We start from the raw sequence: 17,460 nt of genomic DNA on the forward strand, positions 1-17,460 counted from the left end.
GTAAGGCATAGCAAAGTTAATAGTAAAGTAAGTACTATGCACTCTTCATCCTGTCCTTACAACTACACTATGTAAAGGCAAAGAACTTCATACCTTTTTTTAAGCAACCCATCTGTCATTGAATTGTTGCATCTGCCCCATTCAACAAATATTTATTGAGAACTTACTAAGTGCAAAGCAAGTCTATGTGCTGGAGAAAATCCAGGCAAAAATCTAGGGCAATTTGCCTTTACTGGAATAGGAACATATACTATAAAGACACTTAGAATGTACATGAGGTATTCACAATAGAAATAGATTTGGTGTGCTTAAGATCTAATCTGTGGCCAATGTGATTCAAATTCTCAAAAATGCAAAATTAGTATGCCATATAGATCAGTGCAATACATGTAGCAGTGCATTATTTGGTCAAAATTTTTAAAAATTAAGCTGGCAACAAAACAAAAAATTGCCCTGTACAGCCAGTTAAACTGGGAGAAAAGGCATCTCTCTACTTTTAAGATGCATGTTATAGAAATAAGACATAAACCTAAAAAATATATCCAACTCTAAAAGTGTTACTAAAAGATACCAAAGGACTGCTGATAACAATTCGTTTATTGAGAGATGAAAAGAAGAGTTGTATGACCTGAATAGTATTCTGATACTCTGTATTTTAATCCATAAACTTTGAGGTGAAGGAAGTGGGGGCAGACCCTCATGTGAATCAAATGAAAACTATGGATTTTCTGTACAGCAAAATACACATAAAAAATGCACCAAAATGTTTACATACAATTAATTTCATTACATTGAACACTGATTTTCCTTACCTAACAAATAACAAAAAAATCTTTGTCTTCCTTGTTTTTGCACACAAAAGTTAAAGCTTCGTTCTGAAAGAAAAATTAAATTGTTTGGAGAAAACAAAAAGTTAGCTTCAATCTGCTCGAAAGAAAATTTCATTGAGAAGGCTGTGCTTGTCTTGTGAAGTTGACACTGAGGGGTTGTGATCTTTGCCACAGCAACATACATCATCTATAACATCTGTAACAATTTTTAAGATTTTCAGAGTAAATAGTTTTCAAAAGAGTTTTATAGTGTTTTTTGGGTAATGCAGATTACTGCCTACAAAAAAAAATTGATAAAGCTTTGTTATAGCTCCCTTAATCTACCCGCCCCTAAACTTCAGCGGTGGAAGCGCTTCCTCCTTCACTGGGCAGTTTACATGGTTATTTCTCTCAAATCTCCTCTCTAACAAACTTAAGCAACATTAAAAAATTTACCTCAGTAATTGACCAAAGACATGAACTTTGCTCTTATTCTGTCCCTAGAATTGGCTTTGTTTTCCTTACAAAAACAGTAACAAAAGTAAAACGTCTCTTTGAAATTCAATCAAACTCGTCAAGACAATTCTTGGGAGAAGTCAGCCAATTTCTGTGTAGTTGAGAAAAGGGTCACATTTCTTGACAAAATTGTTTCAAGGGGCTCACTGGTTTTCCTAGCGACAGACAAGACTTCTTGCAGGACTGCTGACTGAGGCTTTGATGACAAAGCATCAAAAATGAGATGGTGATGCATGGAGCTTTTTCCTTCACCAAACACCACATATATTCTAGAGCATCCTAACCTTTGTGTCTTACAGGTGTTCCAGCACATTGATCCCCTCTATCCTTGGAGCAGCTGGATTCCGGTGCCGGTCTCCTCTGGAAGCAACCCACTACGTTTGTCCCATTTACTATACAAAAATCACAATATCAGCACGTGCCATGGACATAAGGGAAAAGGTTGAGACGCATAGTTGAAGTTTTGCTTGATAAAGAGGTTTTCACTATTTCAAAGATATTGATGGCTTTTAAAGTTTCCAAAAGGGGTTCTTAAAACAAACTTTTTTTTTTTTTTTGGATGACGTGGTACACAATGCACATAATAGCTGGAAACCAGGAGCCGTCTGCCCTCAGACATGTCAGTAGTTTCATTCAGTGGCATGCCAAAAAAACTGCAGGATCTGAAAACTCCTCAATGACCTGCTTTAAAAACAGCAGGAAAAACACCAGAAATTCTGGAATGGATGACATCATTCAACAGAGATATTACTTTGATTTTCTTCTTCCTGTGCTTCAAATCACAAACTAGCTTTACCATGTCCAGGGCACATGAATTCTATAGTTTCTACAATTGTGTGGCTTCATTTCAAATCTTGTTGATCCTTCTGGGAAAGTTCATTTTGTTCAGGGTACAATCCAAATTTGATGTCTTTCCTCACTCCTTTTAGTTTCTCTCTTAAAAAAACCATGCATAGCTCTTCAAAGTTGTTTTCTGGGGGCTCAGGTAAGAGCACTCTCGAACACTAACATGTTAACTCCTGATGCTTAGCTAGTTAGGAAACGGTAGAACTTACCGTTTTGACTTGAGAGGAAAGTTGAGGCATAAAAGGGTAATGACGACTTGTCGAAAGTTAATAGTTAATGGCAAATATTTATGGAGCACCTGTGTTCTCAGCTTTGTGTTTGGTACTATAGTGATGTTTTCTGCTTTCTTAGCCAGGTCTTCATTAAGAAATTGGCCTGTCGCTTTCTTTCTCAAATTAAGAATGTCTTTATGTAATGAGATGATACACTATTTTTGCTTACTGTTAATAGTGTTTCTTTTCAGCTTTATTGAGATATAATTGGTAAAAATTATATATTTAAGATGTACAATTTGATGCTTTGATATACATATACATTGTGAAGAAATCACGCCAGTCAGGCTAATTACCATATTCATCAGGCTTACTACCAGCACCTCATCAGTTACCATTTTCTATTTTTTTAAAATTTTGTGGTGAGAACACTTAAGATCTATCCATTTAGCAAATTTTAAGTATACAATATAGTTAACTACAGTCACACTGCTGTACATTATATCTCTAGTACTTACGCATCTGGCATAACTAAAATTTTGAACCCCTTGACCAACATCTCCCCCTTCCCGCCACACCCTGGCAACCACCATTCTACTCTCTGCTTCTATGAGTTCAACTTTTTAGATTTCATATGTAAGTGATATCATGCAGTACTTGTCTTTCTGTGTCTGGCTTATTTCACTTAGCATAATGTCCTTCAGTTTCATCCATGTTGCAAGTAGCACGATTTCCTTTTTTTGTAAAAGCTAAATATCACATTTCCTTTTTTCCCAGTTTTATTGAGATAGTATCACATACAACGCAAGTTTATGTTGGATGCAAAAGTTTAAGGTGTACAGCATAATGATTTGACTTACATATATTGTGGAGTGATTACCATCATAAGTTAACATTTATCACCTCATATAATTACCGAAAAAAAAAAGGAAGAAAGTTCCTTGTAATGAGAACTCGGAGAATCTATTCTATTAAATGCAATTTCAAATACACCACATGGCAGGGTTAACTCTAGTCATCTTGTTGCCCATCACATTCCCAGTCCTTAGTTATAACTGGAAATTCATGCCTCTTGACCCCTTTAACATCCCCCTTTCCTGCCCCCACCTCCTCATTACTGTAAGCACAGTCTATACTATCACAGATCTGAAGTTCAAAAGGCTCAAAGGAGTTGTCTTTTGCTGGCACCTTGTCCAGGAGCCCAAATAATAGCTGCATCCGGGGTCAGCTTGGTGTTTTATTTTGTTTATTTTTGTTGGGGGTGAGGATTGTTGGGGACTTTCCTGATTTTCCTGCAAACTCCACAATGCATTTAAAAGTATGTTTGTTCAAAAAACTCATAGACGCAGACAACAGTTTAGTGGTTACCAGAGGGTAAGAGGAAAGGGGGGGGAGTAGAAGAGGGTAAAGGGGGTCAAATACACGGTGATGGAAGAACTGACTCTGGGTGGTGAGCACACAATGCAATAGATGGTGTATTATAGAATTGTACACTTGAAATCTATATAATTTTACTAGCCAATGTCATCCCAACAAACTTAATACAGATTAAAAAAATAGTAACAGTATGTTTGTTTATTGTACTTTATCCAGTGTATAGGTGTTTAGCTGTGGAAGAGCCTTTTTCAAAACGTCTAGCTTACTGCGCTGCCAGTAGAACAGTAATAACTAGTTTAATTTTCAAACCTTTTGTTTGTTATTGTTGAAAAAGAAAAAAGTTAGAGATCTTACCAAATACAATATCCTTAGTATTAGTGATTTGTAAAATTGTAATGATAACTACAATAATGATAGGTGAAATTTACTGCGTGTGTAACTATATGCCAGGCATTTTATGTATGTTGTCTCATTTACTCTAAGAATGAGGTAACATTACATGTAAGCTACAGATGAAAGATGTGAGACTTACAGAAGGTGAGTAATTTTCCCAAAGTCGCATAATAAGTGGCAGATAGGGTTTGTCTGATTACAAAGTTTTGTGGGCTTTTTTTCCCCACTGAGCCGGACTGCCTCTCTATTCAAGCTCTGCAATCATAGAAGTTATAACCATTTGAAAAACGTTACCAGCTGTATTTTGTTCTAAGATGGCAGACTGATCAGAGATCAACTTGAAAGCGTAGTATCTTCATTTCTTAATAATGTATCAAATTTGGTTAAAATCTGACAATCTCTTCAAAACTTATCATGGATCAAAGACAAAGATAAAAATGGGAAACATTAGTTGATCTGAAAAAGAGCTGTTTTTCAGTCATTTAAGAATATCGGGTAAGTTCTAGAAACAATATATTTGGTTATTTGCTTCAAAAACTATTCACTGCCTTATCTCAAAAATAATTTAAGACAGCCGACCAGGATGCATAAAATTCAAAATATAAATTAGAAATAGGTGAGGAAAAAAAGGAACAAGAAAAAAACAAAGATGTAAGATTAAAATAATAAAAATGTATACCCTTGAGCTTGTTATGAGACAGGTGGCAAACTGGGCCCTAAGTTATCTAAGGTCAACTTAAAAAGGGATACCTGAGTAGTCATGAGTCACCCTGTATGTATAGAGGGTGCCAAAAAAATGTACACACATTTTAAGAAAGGAAAAAACTGTATTAAAATTATGCTGATGTAACCACTTTGAGCACCTCTTGTAATTGCAGAAGTCAAATGTGACTTGTATTCTTGTTTTGTTATGGGTATATATTCAGTATTACAGTTTTAATACAGTTTTTTCCTTTCTTAAAATGTGTACACATTTTTTGGCACCCTCTGTATAATAAAAACAGCTCAGTTGCGCAGAATTACAGATATGACTGATTCCTATAAAAAGGATCAGAAGTTTCTCACAAAGCACCCCATAAAGAGGGCATTGTATAAAGAAAGGAACAACATTCTGATCTGTGGCATTTTTTGAGACTGAAAGAACTATTAGACATCATGCTCATGCTGGAACAACAGGTTTAAACTGGACTGTCCCCCCAAAAGCAAATGTATGTTCACCCTGCTCATATTAATCGCAACTCAACAAATTAAGTTTTATAAAGATATTTTATTATATTACTGCATGCTCAATACAAGCTGATGATTGCACACAAAATAGCAATTCAGTAAAAGCAACTCTGAGGTTAACATAACATGATTGGTTATAACTTTCAGCTAATCTAGTTGAATGGTAGATTTGAGCGTATACTGGAGTAGGATAACAAACTCAGATGGGTTCAGCGGCGAGGAATTTAATGTAAGAGTGTCAAGTGGCCAGGTGCAAGATAATAGGGAATGGTGTGTGACAAACATTTTAAAACAATGTTTTAAAAACAAAATCCTTCTATAGTTGAATTTAGTTTCCAACTAAATCACTGACAGTTGGGAATAATGGCATATCCATATAGCATGCTTATTGGATGTGTATGCCATCTGCATTCAACATTCAATAGTTGTTTTAAACATTAATCAGGCCTTCATTTACCAACTAATTCTTGCTTGTGTTTGTCACTAGTATGTTGAAAATATTTAGGAAGTTTCCCAATTAAATTTCCACAACAATTTCTGAATTAATTCTTGACTTTTGTCAGTAGCTCCTTCTTTGAACAGTAATCACTATTAACTCAAATTTTCCTCTGACCATGGCTTCTGGAGAAATGTTTTTTCTTGGTCTTTCAGTATGAAAGAGCTGCTAAAAAACAGCTCATCCAATAAGAGGCTGTATTAGTAAAAGTGTAAGATTCCAAACCAGGGAACAACGGCAATAGCTGAAGGGAGACAGTGGCCTCACTTACACTGCGCTGGTCAGTGCAGCTCAGCGTGGGTGTCTCCGTTACTAAAGGGAGGCATTGACAAAACAGGGCCCCAAATGGCAGTGCTGCCCCTTCCCACTATTTCCAGGTTTCTCCTCTTTTCAAGGGAACTTTTCACGTTCCTGCACCTCAGTCCTGCTCCCACTCCGCTTATTAACTCTCAAAAGTTGATTTGGCTTCAGAGAGATCATCAAACAATTCAAGGCCGCTCTCCCCATTAGATGTACCTGTGTCCACATGGCTCAAGTTAGTGGAAGAGGTGTCCCACCTCCCGTTCAAGACACATTCCTCCATAGGATGTCTCCTATTCTGCCTCGTCAGAAATCCTGTTTTATTAGTTTTTTACACTCTATTCTACTTCTTCAACTCTCCTTTTCTCCAGGTTTTTTTCCTGTGGACAAAGAAAGGTCAAGTCTCTTTGATCTTTAAATAAACCAGAACCTCCCCCTGCCCCAGCTTCTCCACTCTCTCTCCTCTACTCCTCACGGCTTCTGAAAAGGGAGCCTCCAGGCACGTCTTCCTCACTCACTTCCTATCTCCACTCCACGATCTCTGGCAATCTAGATTCTGGTCCCTTCACTACTTTGAAATAGCTCTTGCCCAATGACTTCCTAGTTGCTTAATCCAAAGAACAATTTTCTCTTATCATCAGAGCATTTGTGACCGTTGATTTTAAAACTCTCCCCTCTCTTAGTTTCTGGGATAGTGCTATTTCTCAATTTTCCTCTAACATGCCTGGACATTCATCCTCAATCAACAGTGTGGGCTCTTTGATCATCCCTTAATGTTGGCCCTCCTCTTTCCAATATATACATGGTGGCTTCAGGTAACACCTGTCCACAAATCCCAAATCTGCAGCCCTACACCAGTTCTGAACTCCTGATGTGAATATTCAAGTGCCTGGCCTTTCTCAAACTCAACATATCTACAGTTGAACCTCCCCACCCCCTTCCATTCTCCTATGAACCAATGTCATCACCTTTTACTCATTTACTCAAAGCAGTCATTTGACAATTCCTCCTCTTCCTTTTCTCCTACATCTACATTTAATTGGTCACTAAGTCGTAATTCTCTCTTGAATCAATCTTCTCTCCTACATCACTGCCTTATTTAAGACATTTCTCAATAAGAACACAGCAATAGCATTCTAACTGGTTTTCCCACTTTCTTTCTTGCCCACTCTATCTATACTACTGTCAGTAAGATCTTACCAGGTTGAAAGTTTAATTGTGCAGCATACTTTCAATAGTTTCCCATTATCTTCATGACACATCTTTAGTTACTCAGCATGGCATCCAAGGCCATTCATATTTTAGCTTTCCTGAAAGCAGCCAGTCTGAACAACTAAAGTACCTTGAATGTACTTTGCTCTCTCACCAATTTCCCCGAGTTAGTTGTGCCTTTTCCAACCCCCCTCTTTAGTCCTGCACCACTGAGTTCAGATTGTCTTCTCCTGCAAGGTGTTTCGCTAGCCTCTCTAGCTGAGATTAGGTGTTCTTCTGTTATATCCTGGTCGCACCCTGTGGTTAGGGCATTCGTATAAATACTGCAACTGCTAATTTACATACCAGGATCCCTCTGTAAACACCGGAATAATAATAGCTAGAATTTGTTGAAAGCTGTATACCAGGCCCTGTATTAAGTGTATTGCATGCATTATTCATTTAATACAACAATTCTAGGAAGTAGATACTAATACCATTCTCAATTCCCAGAGGAGGAAACTGAACTTAGAAAGGTTAAGTAACTTCCTCAGCATTGTAGAATTATATTCTCACCTTTCTGAGAGCGAGGATCATGTCCTATTTGTCTCTAAAGAGAACTTGGTGATGTATGGTACATGACAGTTCTCCAATAGATGTTTATGGGTCAAATGAATGAATAAAGAGCTCAGAGGACAAAACTGGTATCAACAAATAGAAATTAAATAGAGGCAGATTTTAGTCTAAAATAGGACATTGTATTAGCTAGGGCTGTCCAATGGGATGGATCATTTAAAAGATAGTTCCTGTGGCACTTATCACACTGAAGAGTACTTATACATTTGCATATTTCCTCCTTGTGAGTAAGGGCTATGTCTTACTTGGCTTTCATCCTCAGAATCTAGCCAAGGGCTAGAGCTCACCAGGTGTTTGTTGAACGAATTGAAAGGCTCTGAAAACTAAAAAGTGGATATTTAACCCTTAATACCATTCTTTGGAAGTTTAACTCCCATGGCTCTTTATTTCTTCCCATTGTTCTGTATTTTCTTTCCAAGGAGTTTTGAGAATAGAGGATAGGGAAAGAATTGAGAGACTTCATTTGTTGTTTGTAAAATTCCACCAGACTACAAACCCTACGAGGGTTGGAAGGTATCTGTTTTATCATCTTATATCCTTAGCTTAGCACATAATAGCTGTTTAATAAATATTTGTTGGATGAAACACACATATACACACCTACCCCAAGAGTGTTTTCTTTATTCCTAGAAGTGTATCATGGAACTATGTGCCATTAGATGGAAATGGATATTGGACCAGACTAGTATTGTTACACTGGGAAACCAGTTAAATTATGTACTTTGGATCCCCAAAGTGGGAGAAATAAAGAGGGAAGAGAGAAGAAAAACACTACATCACAATTGTCATTTCTAAGAATGAAGCAAGATTCATAGTAAAAATCTTCCTCAAAGATGTACAGACAGGTAGTAAAGAAACAATGGGTTGCATGACCTCTGAGGTCCCTGAAAAATTTAAGATAATTTTATTTTCATTTATTGATCCTAAATATGAAATCGAGAGGCTATATTTCAAGACACTGATGGTTAGATCTAGAATTCATTTATTATTAAACACTATTCTAGGCACTGAGTATACAGCTGTAAAAGAGTCAGAAATTTTTAACCTCAGGGAGTTTACTTTCTAATGGAGTGTGGGTGTGGAAGACAAATGATAAACAAGATTATTCTAATAGAAAGTGTCCAAAAAAGGTAGGAAGAGGCCAGCAAGTGGCAAAATTAACAGGACAGCATCACAGTGGAAGTATTAGGCTCTTAGGTCATTGGTGCCACTCAATGGGCCTTAGAACAATTTTGACAGTAACCCCTTAACACTTTAAAGATTCATTCCTTTCTCAAGGTCCTGTTATCTAAATTCCCCATTTAAATTGTTACCAACTGCTTTGACCTCCTCTCCAGCTTCTAGCTTTCCTGTCCTCCATGCATATAAGTTACTAACTAAAATTTTCTTAGGTATCATATCAATCATTTTTTCTTTTTAAAAATCTTTCACAAATCTGTGAAGAAACATATGTCAATTTTATCATCTAATTTTCTTCCCTGCCTTTACCTCTCTCAAGTCTACTGGCTCAGTCTTCTAACTCTTCATTACTTCTCCATTCCTTCAATAAACCAAAATAATATCTTTTTATACTTGCCAAGCTGTCTTCATCTCATTTAAAATGTCCTAATTTTCTTTTTCCTCCATAAAGCTTTTCCTAATCTAGTATAAATAACATTAAACACTACATATTAGCAATTTTAAAGTTACAGCCAGGATTTGAAACTTAAGTCATAAAACAGCAGAAAATGTATTAATAGAAAAGGATTATGACTGAATTTTTATGTTTTATATTTATTATAGATTGGCTTACCAATGTTTATTTTTCTCGTTTAGCTTCAGTTCAAGACCTTGAGAATTAGAGTATTTTTTGAATTACGTTCTATGCTTTAACACAGGCACACAAGGGCCCTAATTAACATTTGATATCTTGACAGGTTCAGATACAATGATAGAAATGATTATTAGTCTGCCATTGTGGAGTCAATACATGGGAATCACATAAAAAACACCTGTGTTTCCATTTTCTCTTAAAGAACTAAAGACCGATATTTGCTTTTAAAAATACAGTTTTAAATAAAGGCTTAGCAAAAGAGTATTGTTTAAAAGTCCAATGAGGTTGCATGTTCTTTTTGACTAACCATCTTACGTGTGTCTTTCAAACTAAACCATTTCCCTATAGGATATAGTTTCAGCAGTTATCAGTTCAAACTTATACGGCCTCTTATACCTAGGGTTCTAAATTTCATTTAGCATACTCAATAGAAAATATTTTCCCTATTTAAAAGAGAAATGAGGCAAGAAATATAAAATTGCTCACTCAATATTTTAAACTAATACTGGAGCTAGTAAAATCCAGAACTTTTATTTTAGTTTTGGACTACTCTTGTGTATTTAAATATTTACTATTACTAGAATTATTATAAATTATAATAACTGCAAAAGAAAGCATTTAAGCTCTAGGGTTTGATCATATTGAAAGAAATACAAATTTGTTCACTCTGTACAAGGAGAATATGGGGAATATCCAAATGTTTTATATAATATTTCCTTTTATCTGTAATAAATGACCATGACCAAGCTGAAAAAATAATTATTTTATAGTGCTGGGTCTCAGGGAACATTAATCTCATGTCAAGTAAAATCATTTTAACTTTTTGGAGCCGATTCAATCATCTGAGTGACTGAATGAAACCTCATTCACAAATGTTCCTGACCTAGGGTAGGCACTCTGCACCTGGTTAGATCTGAATCTAGGTTCTATTCTTTAAGAAAATTCACATGATCCAGGATTTCCTCTGCTCAGATACCCAGACGCCATGACTGAATCAAGATGCAGTTATAGAGTGAGCTATCAAATCAGTAAACAACCAAGTTTTTAATATTTCTCACCACTGAATGAGTCTGTCACACTCAATTCTAAAACAAATATATGCTTTTACTTATAATTTTTTTTTATTGTGGGTGATACCTGGTTGCAGTTAGTTTCTGAAATGACTACATTCTACCTGGCTCTGGAGTTCATTATAAAAAATAAAATAAAATAGCTGTTAAGACTGACAATTTTAAGCTAAGCCTTAATTAAACTTACTTAAATTAAAAACATGGTTGGAATCTCAGTTATAATGCTTTAATATTCGTTATGGTCAACTGAAGTGGAGTCTTGTCAAAATACTTTTAAGCTAAACAAACAATGAATTTAACAAACAACAACAAAGAGTTTCTATAATGTATTTAAAATTGTTTTCCTATGATATTCAGGTCTTCCAAGTAAAGAGATAGAAAACAGAATGACTCCTTATACATCTTTAATGGCACTTGTTATTTGATACTAGTTATCTTTGCACTTTTTTACTTTTATAAGTGTAACATAAACTTCTTGAAGGCAGCATGCAATGGACACTTAATATTCATTGAATGAATAAATGGACAAACATCCAATGAGGCTGCAGGAGAGGACAGAGATAAGTGTTAGATTTGCTTCTGTGTGTGCAATGTAAGGCATACATTTGTAAAAAGTAATCCAACTATGCTTACAGAATGACTGGGTTCACTGAAAAATTCACTAGTGAGTGGCAAAAAAAATACCATCTACATAACATACATGCACACGTGTGCATACAAATTATTTAAGAAAATGCAAAGAAAACTATGTAGGTAGGATTAGCTGATCTCTAAGCTTTGTGTTTTATGATGAACTGCGAACTATCAATTATTATAAATCATTGCCGAAAACAACTAAACCAATGTGATATTAAAATCCAAATACCAGCCAAATTGCTTAGCATTAAGAATATAAGAACTGGAAAGTTTCGTTCTACTCTTGCACCAGAGTATGGTGTTTCTGCACAAAGAATTCAACAGGCAATTTCAGGTGTTATACCCTTGAAAGACAACACAGAGCTGGAATAAGTATATAAAAGGGATATCAGGAGAATCTGGATGAAAAATGGGGCTCTGAATGAAGAAGAAAAAAAAGAAATCATATTCATGTTTGGAAAAGAAAATGTTAGTGAAGAAGTACATAACATTCTAAAGTATTCCTTGTGATGCAAGGGACACGGTAAAGATGCCTAAAATGTTATATTCTTGTTTTCAGTTTTAAAAACAAGTATACGAAGTAATGTGTGTAACAGACACTCTTTATTTATCCTCACTTCTCTAGCTGAACTTCATCTTTTAAATGCAGAGATAGAGGGAAGGATGTGATAATCAAAGATAAGGAATATGAGGGCCAGGATATATGTTGCATATTTGTTAGTTTTTTAAGAAGTGTCTGTTTTTAAGTAGTCATTTCAAAGAGGCATGACCCCACGTCAAAACAGCTACAGGAAAATGTTCTGTTTTGAATGGTGGTGATGAAGTATTGGGCACAGCAGTGTGGAGGCTGGTAGAGGCAGTAACTGTGTATTGTGTGTGTGTGTGTGTGTGTGTGTGTGTGTGTGTGAGAGAGAGAGAGAGAGAGAGAGAGAGAGAGAGAGAGAGAGAGAGAGAGAGAGAGAGAACACAGGAGTGCCTGCTGAGGAAGCAGTATTACTAGAATTGACCCATGCAGAGTGTGGGTGAGTCTTGGAAAGTAGTTTAGTCCTCATAGTTCTATTTCTGCACTATTGCTCGAACCCGTCCTCTCTCCTCTCATTCTATTAATAAAGCCCTTGCTTCCCAGTCTCCAGTTACATTGTGATAGTGGTTTATCTACATTCCTTACCACTAGTCACCTCCTGTTCTCCACCTATGTCAAGACAACCATTTTCACCACTTGGGCACAAGTAATAATTTAAAAAGTCAAAACCTATGTTTAAAAAGTCAAATGTGTATCTATCTGTAATTATCTGTAATATGATTTTCTTTCTTGCATTTCCATATGCTTGTGTTGAATAGAAATGACTGCAGAAAAAGCGAGGGCCTAGGAATTGTACGTATTCTTACATATATGTACATCTCTTCTTTATGTGGCGAAAGCAAAATAACTGAAAATACAGCCTTCCGGAAACAAATTCCATAAAGTCATAGATGCCTCTTCTAAACTGGTCACAATGTAGCTTCTGGGCTAATATTCCTTTTCCTCTTCATCCTTGCAAAACGGGCTCATCCACAGTGGGCTAATCGTCACTGCCAAAACACGCCATCTCCTTCATACCTCTGAGCCTTTGAATTCCGTAGCCTTACCACCAAGTATGAACATTCTTAGTTTAAGATACACTCAAATACCACCTATTCTCTGAAGCTCCAGACTGCTACAGGCACAGCCAACGCCTCCATCATACTCCCTGGTCATATTGTAAAACAGTTATTTCTATGTCTACTGCTCCCTCCCATCACTCATGAACCCCAAAACCTTAAAGAAGGCCCTGCACTTTCTTCAAACAGTTTTCAGTGTCAGCACAAGTTGCCTGGCTGATAGCCTTCAATCAATGGTAAGTTTGAATGGAGATAGAAGAAAACAACAGCAACAAAATATCTTATTCTAAGGGCTATAAGGAACTCTCGTTAACCATTTTCTCTACTCCTATTTTAAAAGGCCTTCAAGACAGAAAAATCTTATAATTTTCATTAGGAACACTTTTCTGTATAAGATAGCCCTTGTTGAAAGTTCTCTGAGACAGGAAATTCTTAGAAAATTCTGCAGAAAAGATGTCTAATAGAACATGAATTTCACACTACTTATTGAGGGTCCTCTAAAAAGCATTATAATCCAATTAAGCAAACATGTTTTTGCTGGACATTCCAAATGTGTCTATCTTGAAACTGATTGATTATATACAAGAAGTATGCTTTCCTGTTTCTCTTTTAAATTCAAATAATCCGTTCATATATTTTTCCTTTTCCTATTTGCTCCTGGCATTGTATTATGGCGAGGGTCTTTAATATCAATTAGATCTCCAATTGAAATCTACAAAACTTTAAAAGCCCCTAAATCTCCAGGGAACTCCCAAATTTCCCTTTCCCCTAATAAGGAAGGTGGCAAAGTTCACTAGATGCCCTATAAATATACATCATACTTTGCAACTGCGACTTTCCAAAACGTCCTCCCTTCAGAGGTCTGAGGGCTTATTACTACTTGCACAGTAATAAAGTCCCTCCACTTTGGTGTATGTGTATTTAATACTCTTTAGAACATCCAGGAAATCCTCAAGAGCTCTAAGTAGCGTCTGGTAGATGAGGCAGGAAATCTATGGGAAAACACTAGAAGATCTATAATATGAGGTAAAAGGAAATCAATTGGAGCATTCCATGAATTCTGGGAAACTATATGGGGTCCAGAAAGGAATGGGAACATAAATAGATAAATTGTCTTCTTGGGAGGTAGGAGTTCAGAGTGATGAAGGATATGAAAGTAGTTGCAGATTTCCAGAGGAGTAAATAAATGTTAGGGTAAAATGTAATGAAGATATCAGTGAATATTCTGATTTCTGTAGCTAGTAATATTGAAGTGCTTTCTGGTTTATGAACAGATTATGTGGTTAGGTCTACAGCTCTTCAACAGACAAAAAAATAGCTGGTCACTCACTATTCTAAATGTAAAGCTACAAAATAGACCATTTAAAGAAATCCTATTTTTCCAAATACAAAGAAAAAAATAACACACAAGAACATACACAAGTTATTTATAATAATTAACTTTAGCAAATCAGAAGCTTATTTAGGCTTGCATTTAAAAACAGATTTTCAAGAGTTATTAGATTTATATTAACTTATTCTATAATACATACTGAGCATTATATTGGTTGTATGCATTTGGGATTACAAAGAATGAATCGGAACTCACACTCTAGTAAAGGATCGGGCCCTTTTTGTTTTGGACATATGGATTCAATTCTTAACAATATTTAGACCAGCACTTTCCAGTATTTTCCATTGGAACACCAATCCTATTAGAAGGCCAGACACATGTGGAAAATAGGATATAGCCAGAGGATAACACAGGAAGACATCAAAGGTTCTGAGAAGTCTTGTAGAAAAGAATTTTAACTTTGCTTGTCATTTCCCAAAATTACGTAACACTTTTGCTTTCTTTTTTTTTAATCTAACACCTATAAAGAGATCGTGGCACACTTTGGGAAATGCTGATTTGAGCATACAGTTTAAAAAATGTTATTCATATATGTTTCCTAAGGCACTGAAACACATACTTTCAACACTTTTTACATTTTCAGAAAATAAATGAAAGAGCAAGACTGCAAATTCTTGGGGAAGTATTATAAAAATAGAGGGATGGGGTTAGGTAGTAGGGTGAGAAGAACAAATAGAATAGCTTTCCTAAACCACAGACAACTATTTGTAATTGTAAATAATGTTTTATAAAGACTAAACAAAAGCCCTAAGATTTTAAAAATAAATGATTTAAATATATAATCCCTTTACTAAAATCTACTCTTGTGAATATAGACGGTTTAAAACAAATATATCTTAATCTATGATAAATTTTACTTATATTCTTAATTACATGGAAGAGGCAAGACACTACATGCTCCATATTCCATTTGCTAATATTTATTACCTTTCTGCTCTTTTATGAACTTTAGGATTGTACCTGTTCCTCTCTCTTGATGATAAGATACCTAATGGAATTCCAGTCTTTAGGCACTTCTAATTGCCGGTTTAAAAAAATCTTTGCAAGATTAAAAGGAGAAAATATACTCTTTTCCCTATATCTGAAAGTTTCTTTGCAAATTGATTTGTTAAGCTGAGGGGGAAAAAAATCATTGGCACATCTCCGATCTCGCATATGAATGGTCGCACGCACATACATACATCTTTGATTATGTATGATTTCTTATTTAAAGAAAAAGTTTTGACTATTTCATCTTTAAATTAATATTAGGTGTTATGACCAAAACAAAACCAACACTTGTTTATAGTATTGAAGAGGCAATGGTAGCTCTGAGAAAAAATTAACTAGTCTCTGGTACGCAGTCTGTTTTCAACACAAGGTAGTAAAACATTTCGCTTTCTCTATAGTGTTCCTATGTGGCAGAAAAAAGTGTCATCACCTGAGATTATACTTTTACTTCTCAAAAATCCTAATTCTCCTAAAGCTTTTGGGTAGTTCTTGTAGACAATTATAAAAACAATAAAGTTTCCTCACTTCTGAGGAGTTAAAAGATCTAGTACTCCTTAGTCTCTTGGGCTGTGGCTATTACAAAATGTTGTTAATCTTACTAAACTAAGGCTGTGGCGATTTCTTGTTCAACAGGCATTGCTGCTCTTATCTTTATTAACCAACTCGTTTCCTCTGCTAACCTCATTCCGATGTTACTCTTTTTCAAGATCAAGCCACAAACTAAACTAAAAAATAAATTAAATTAAAATAAAATAAAACCACCCTCCAGGAAGCCTTATGCAAAAATTCAGGTTAACGTTATGTTTCTTTCATAAGAATATGTTTTAGTGATTATGTGTACAGAGGCAGAATAGACAGAAACATATTTATATGCGAAAGTTGACATGACTATTGGCAAAAGTTTTTCTTGCTAAAACCTCACAATAGCATTTTGTCTATTGATAATAATCAGGGAATACACTTACGGTAGATTGCAAAGGAGTTTATAAAGTCCTATAGACGTTTCAAAGTCTTTCCTGTCCCTCCATCTAGAGATAGGGACAGTGTAACATCTAGATGAGATTCTAAAGAAACTGAACCACCGTGGCCAGGCACACTGCCCATGTTTTCAAGAAATCTTGAGCAGTCACCTGGATTTTTTTTTTTAACTCCTAAAATATTAATGAACTATGAGATGTCCAGGTATCCACCCCACCCCACCCCATCTCTATCTAGGTTCACTAGTGGAAGAGACAGCCTGAATCTCACCTGAGGGGGGCCTTTTTGAGTTTTTCTTACTCGGGCACAAAGTTCTTCTGTCTTGTATCTATGCTTGTTGTTTAAGATGATTATCTCACCAATCAAACAATTTCTTCGCTTTAGTTTTTGGTTTCTTCTAGGCAAGAAAGTTTCTTGGACACTTCTCACTTGAATCACCAGACTCTTGGTGGCAGCTTACAGGTAGCGCCTGGTAGTGCTAGGTCTATCTAGATAGCTGGTGGACCTTCTATCATCACTTCGGCCTTCAAGTCAAGAAAATTCAACCTCATGTTTTAGACATGTCCAAAAAACCTTACAGACTTGCTCCAAGAGAATCCATCGAGAAGTAACTAAAATCTCCAGAAGACAGCACTTGCTTGTCTGCCTCTGACTTTATTTGATGGTTCTTAACTAGATTACAATTAGTCTCTCTTAAATACAGCCCAGTTTTTGCTTTCATGCTTTGAGGTTTGGCCTTGGCCACTTCTGAACTGGGTCCAAAGACTACAGAACTTTGAAGGCAGACTACTCTGAAAATCTTTTTGCAAGGAACCTATTTAATCACTTTTCCTCTTGGAAAGACATCTTTACTTGAGACTTGTCAGTCAACACAAGAAAAAGCAGGACTGCTAATCTCTCTTTCATCAAAGAAGATGGGGAAATGATCACCCCTAG

Source organism: Rhinolophus ferrumequinum, chromosome 10 (genome assembly GCF_004115265.2).
Source record: "Rhinolophus ferrumequinum isolate MPI-CBG mRhiFer1 chromosome 10, mRhiFer1_v1.p, whole genome shotgun sequence".
NCBI lineage: Eukaryota > Metazoa > Chordata > Mammalia > Chiroptera > Rhinolophidae > Rhinolophus > Rhinolophus ferrumequinum.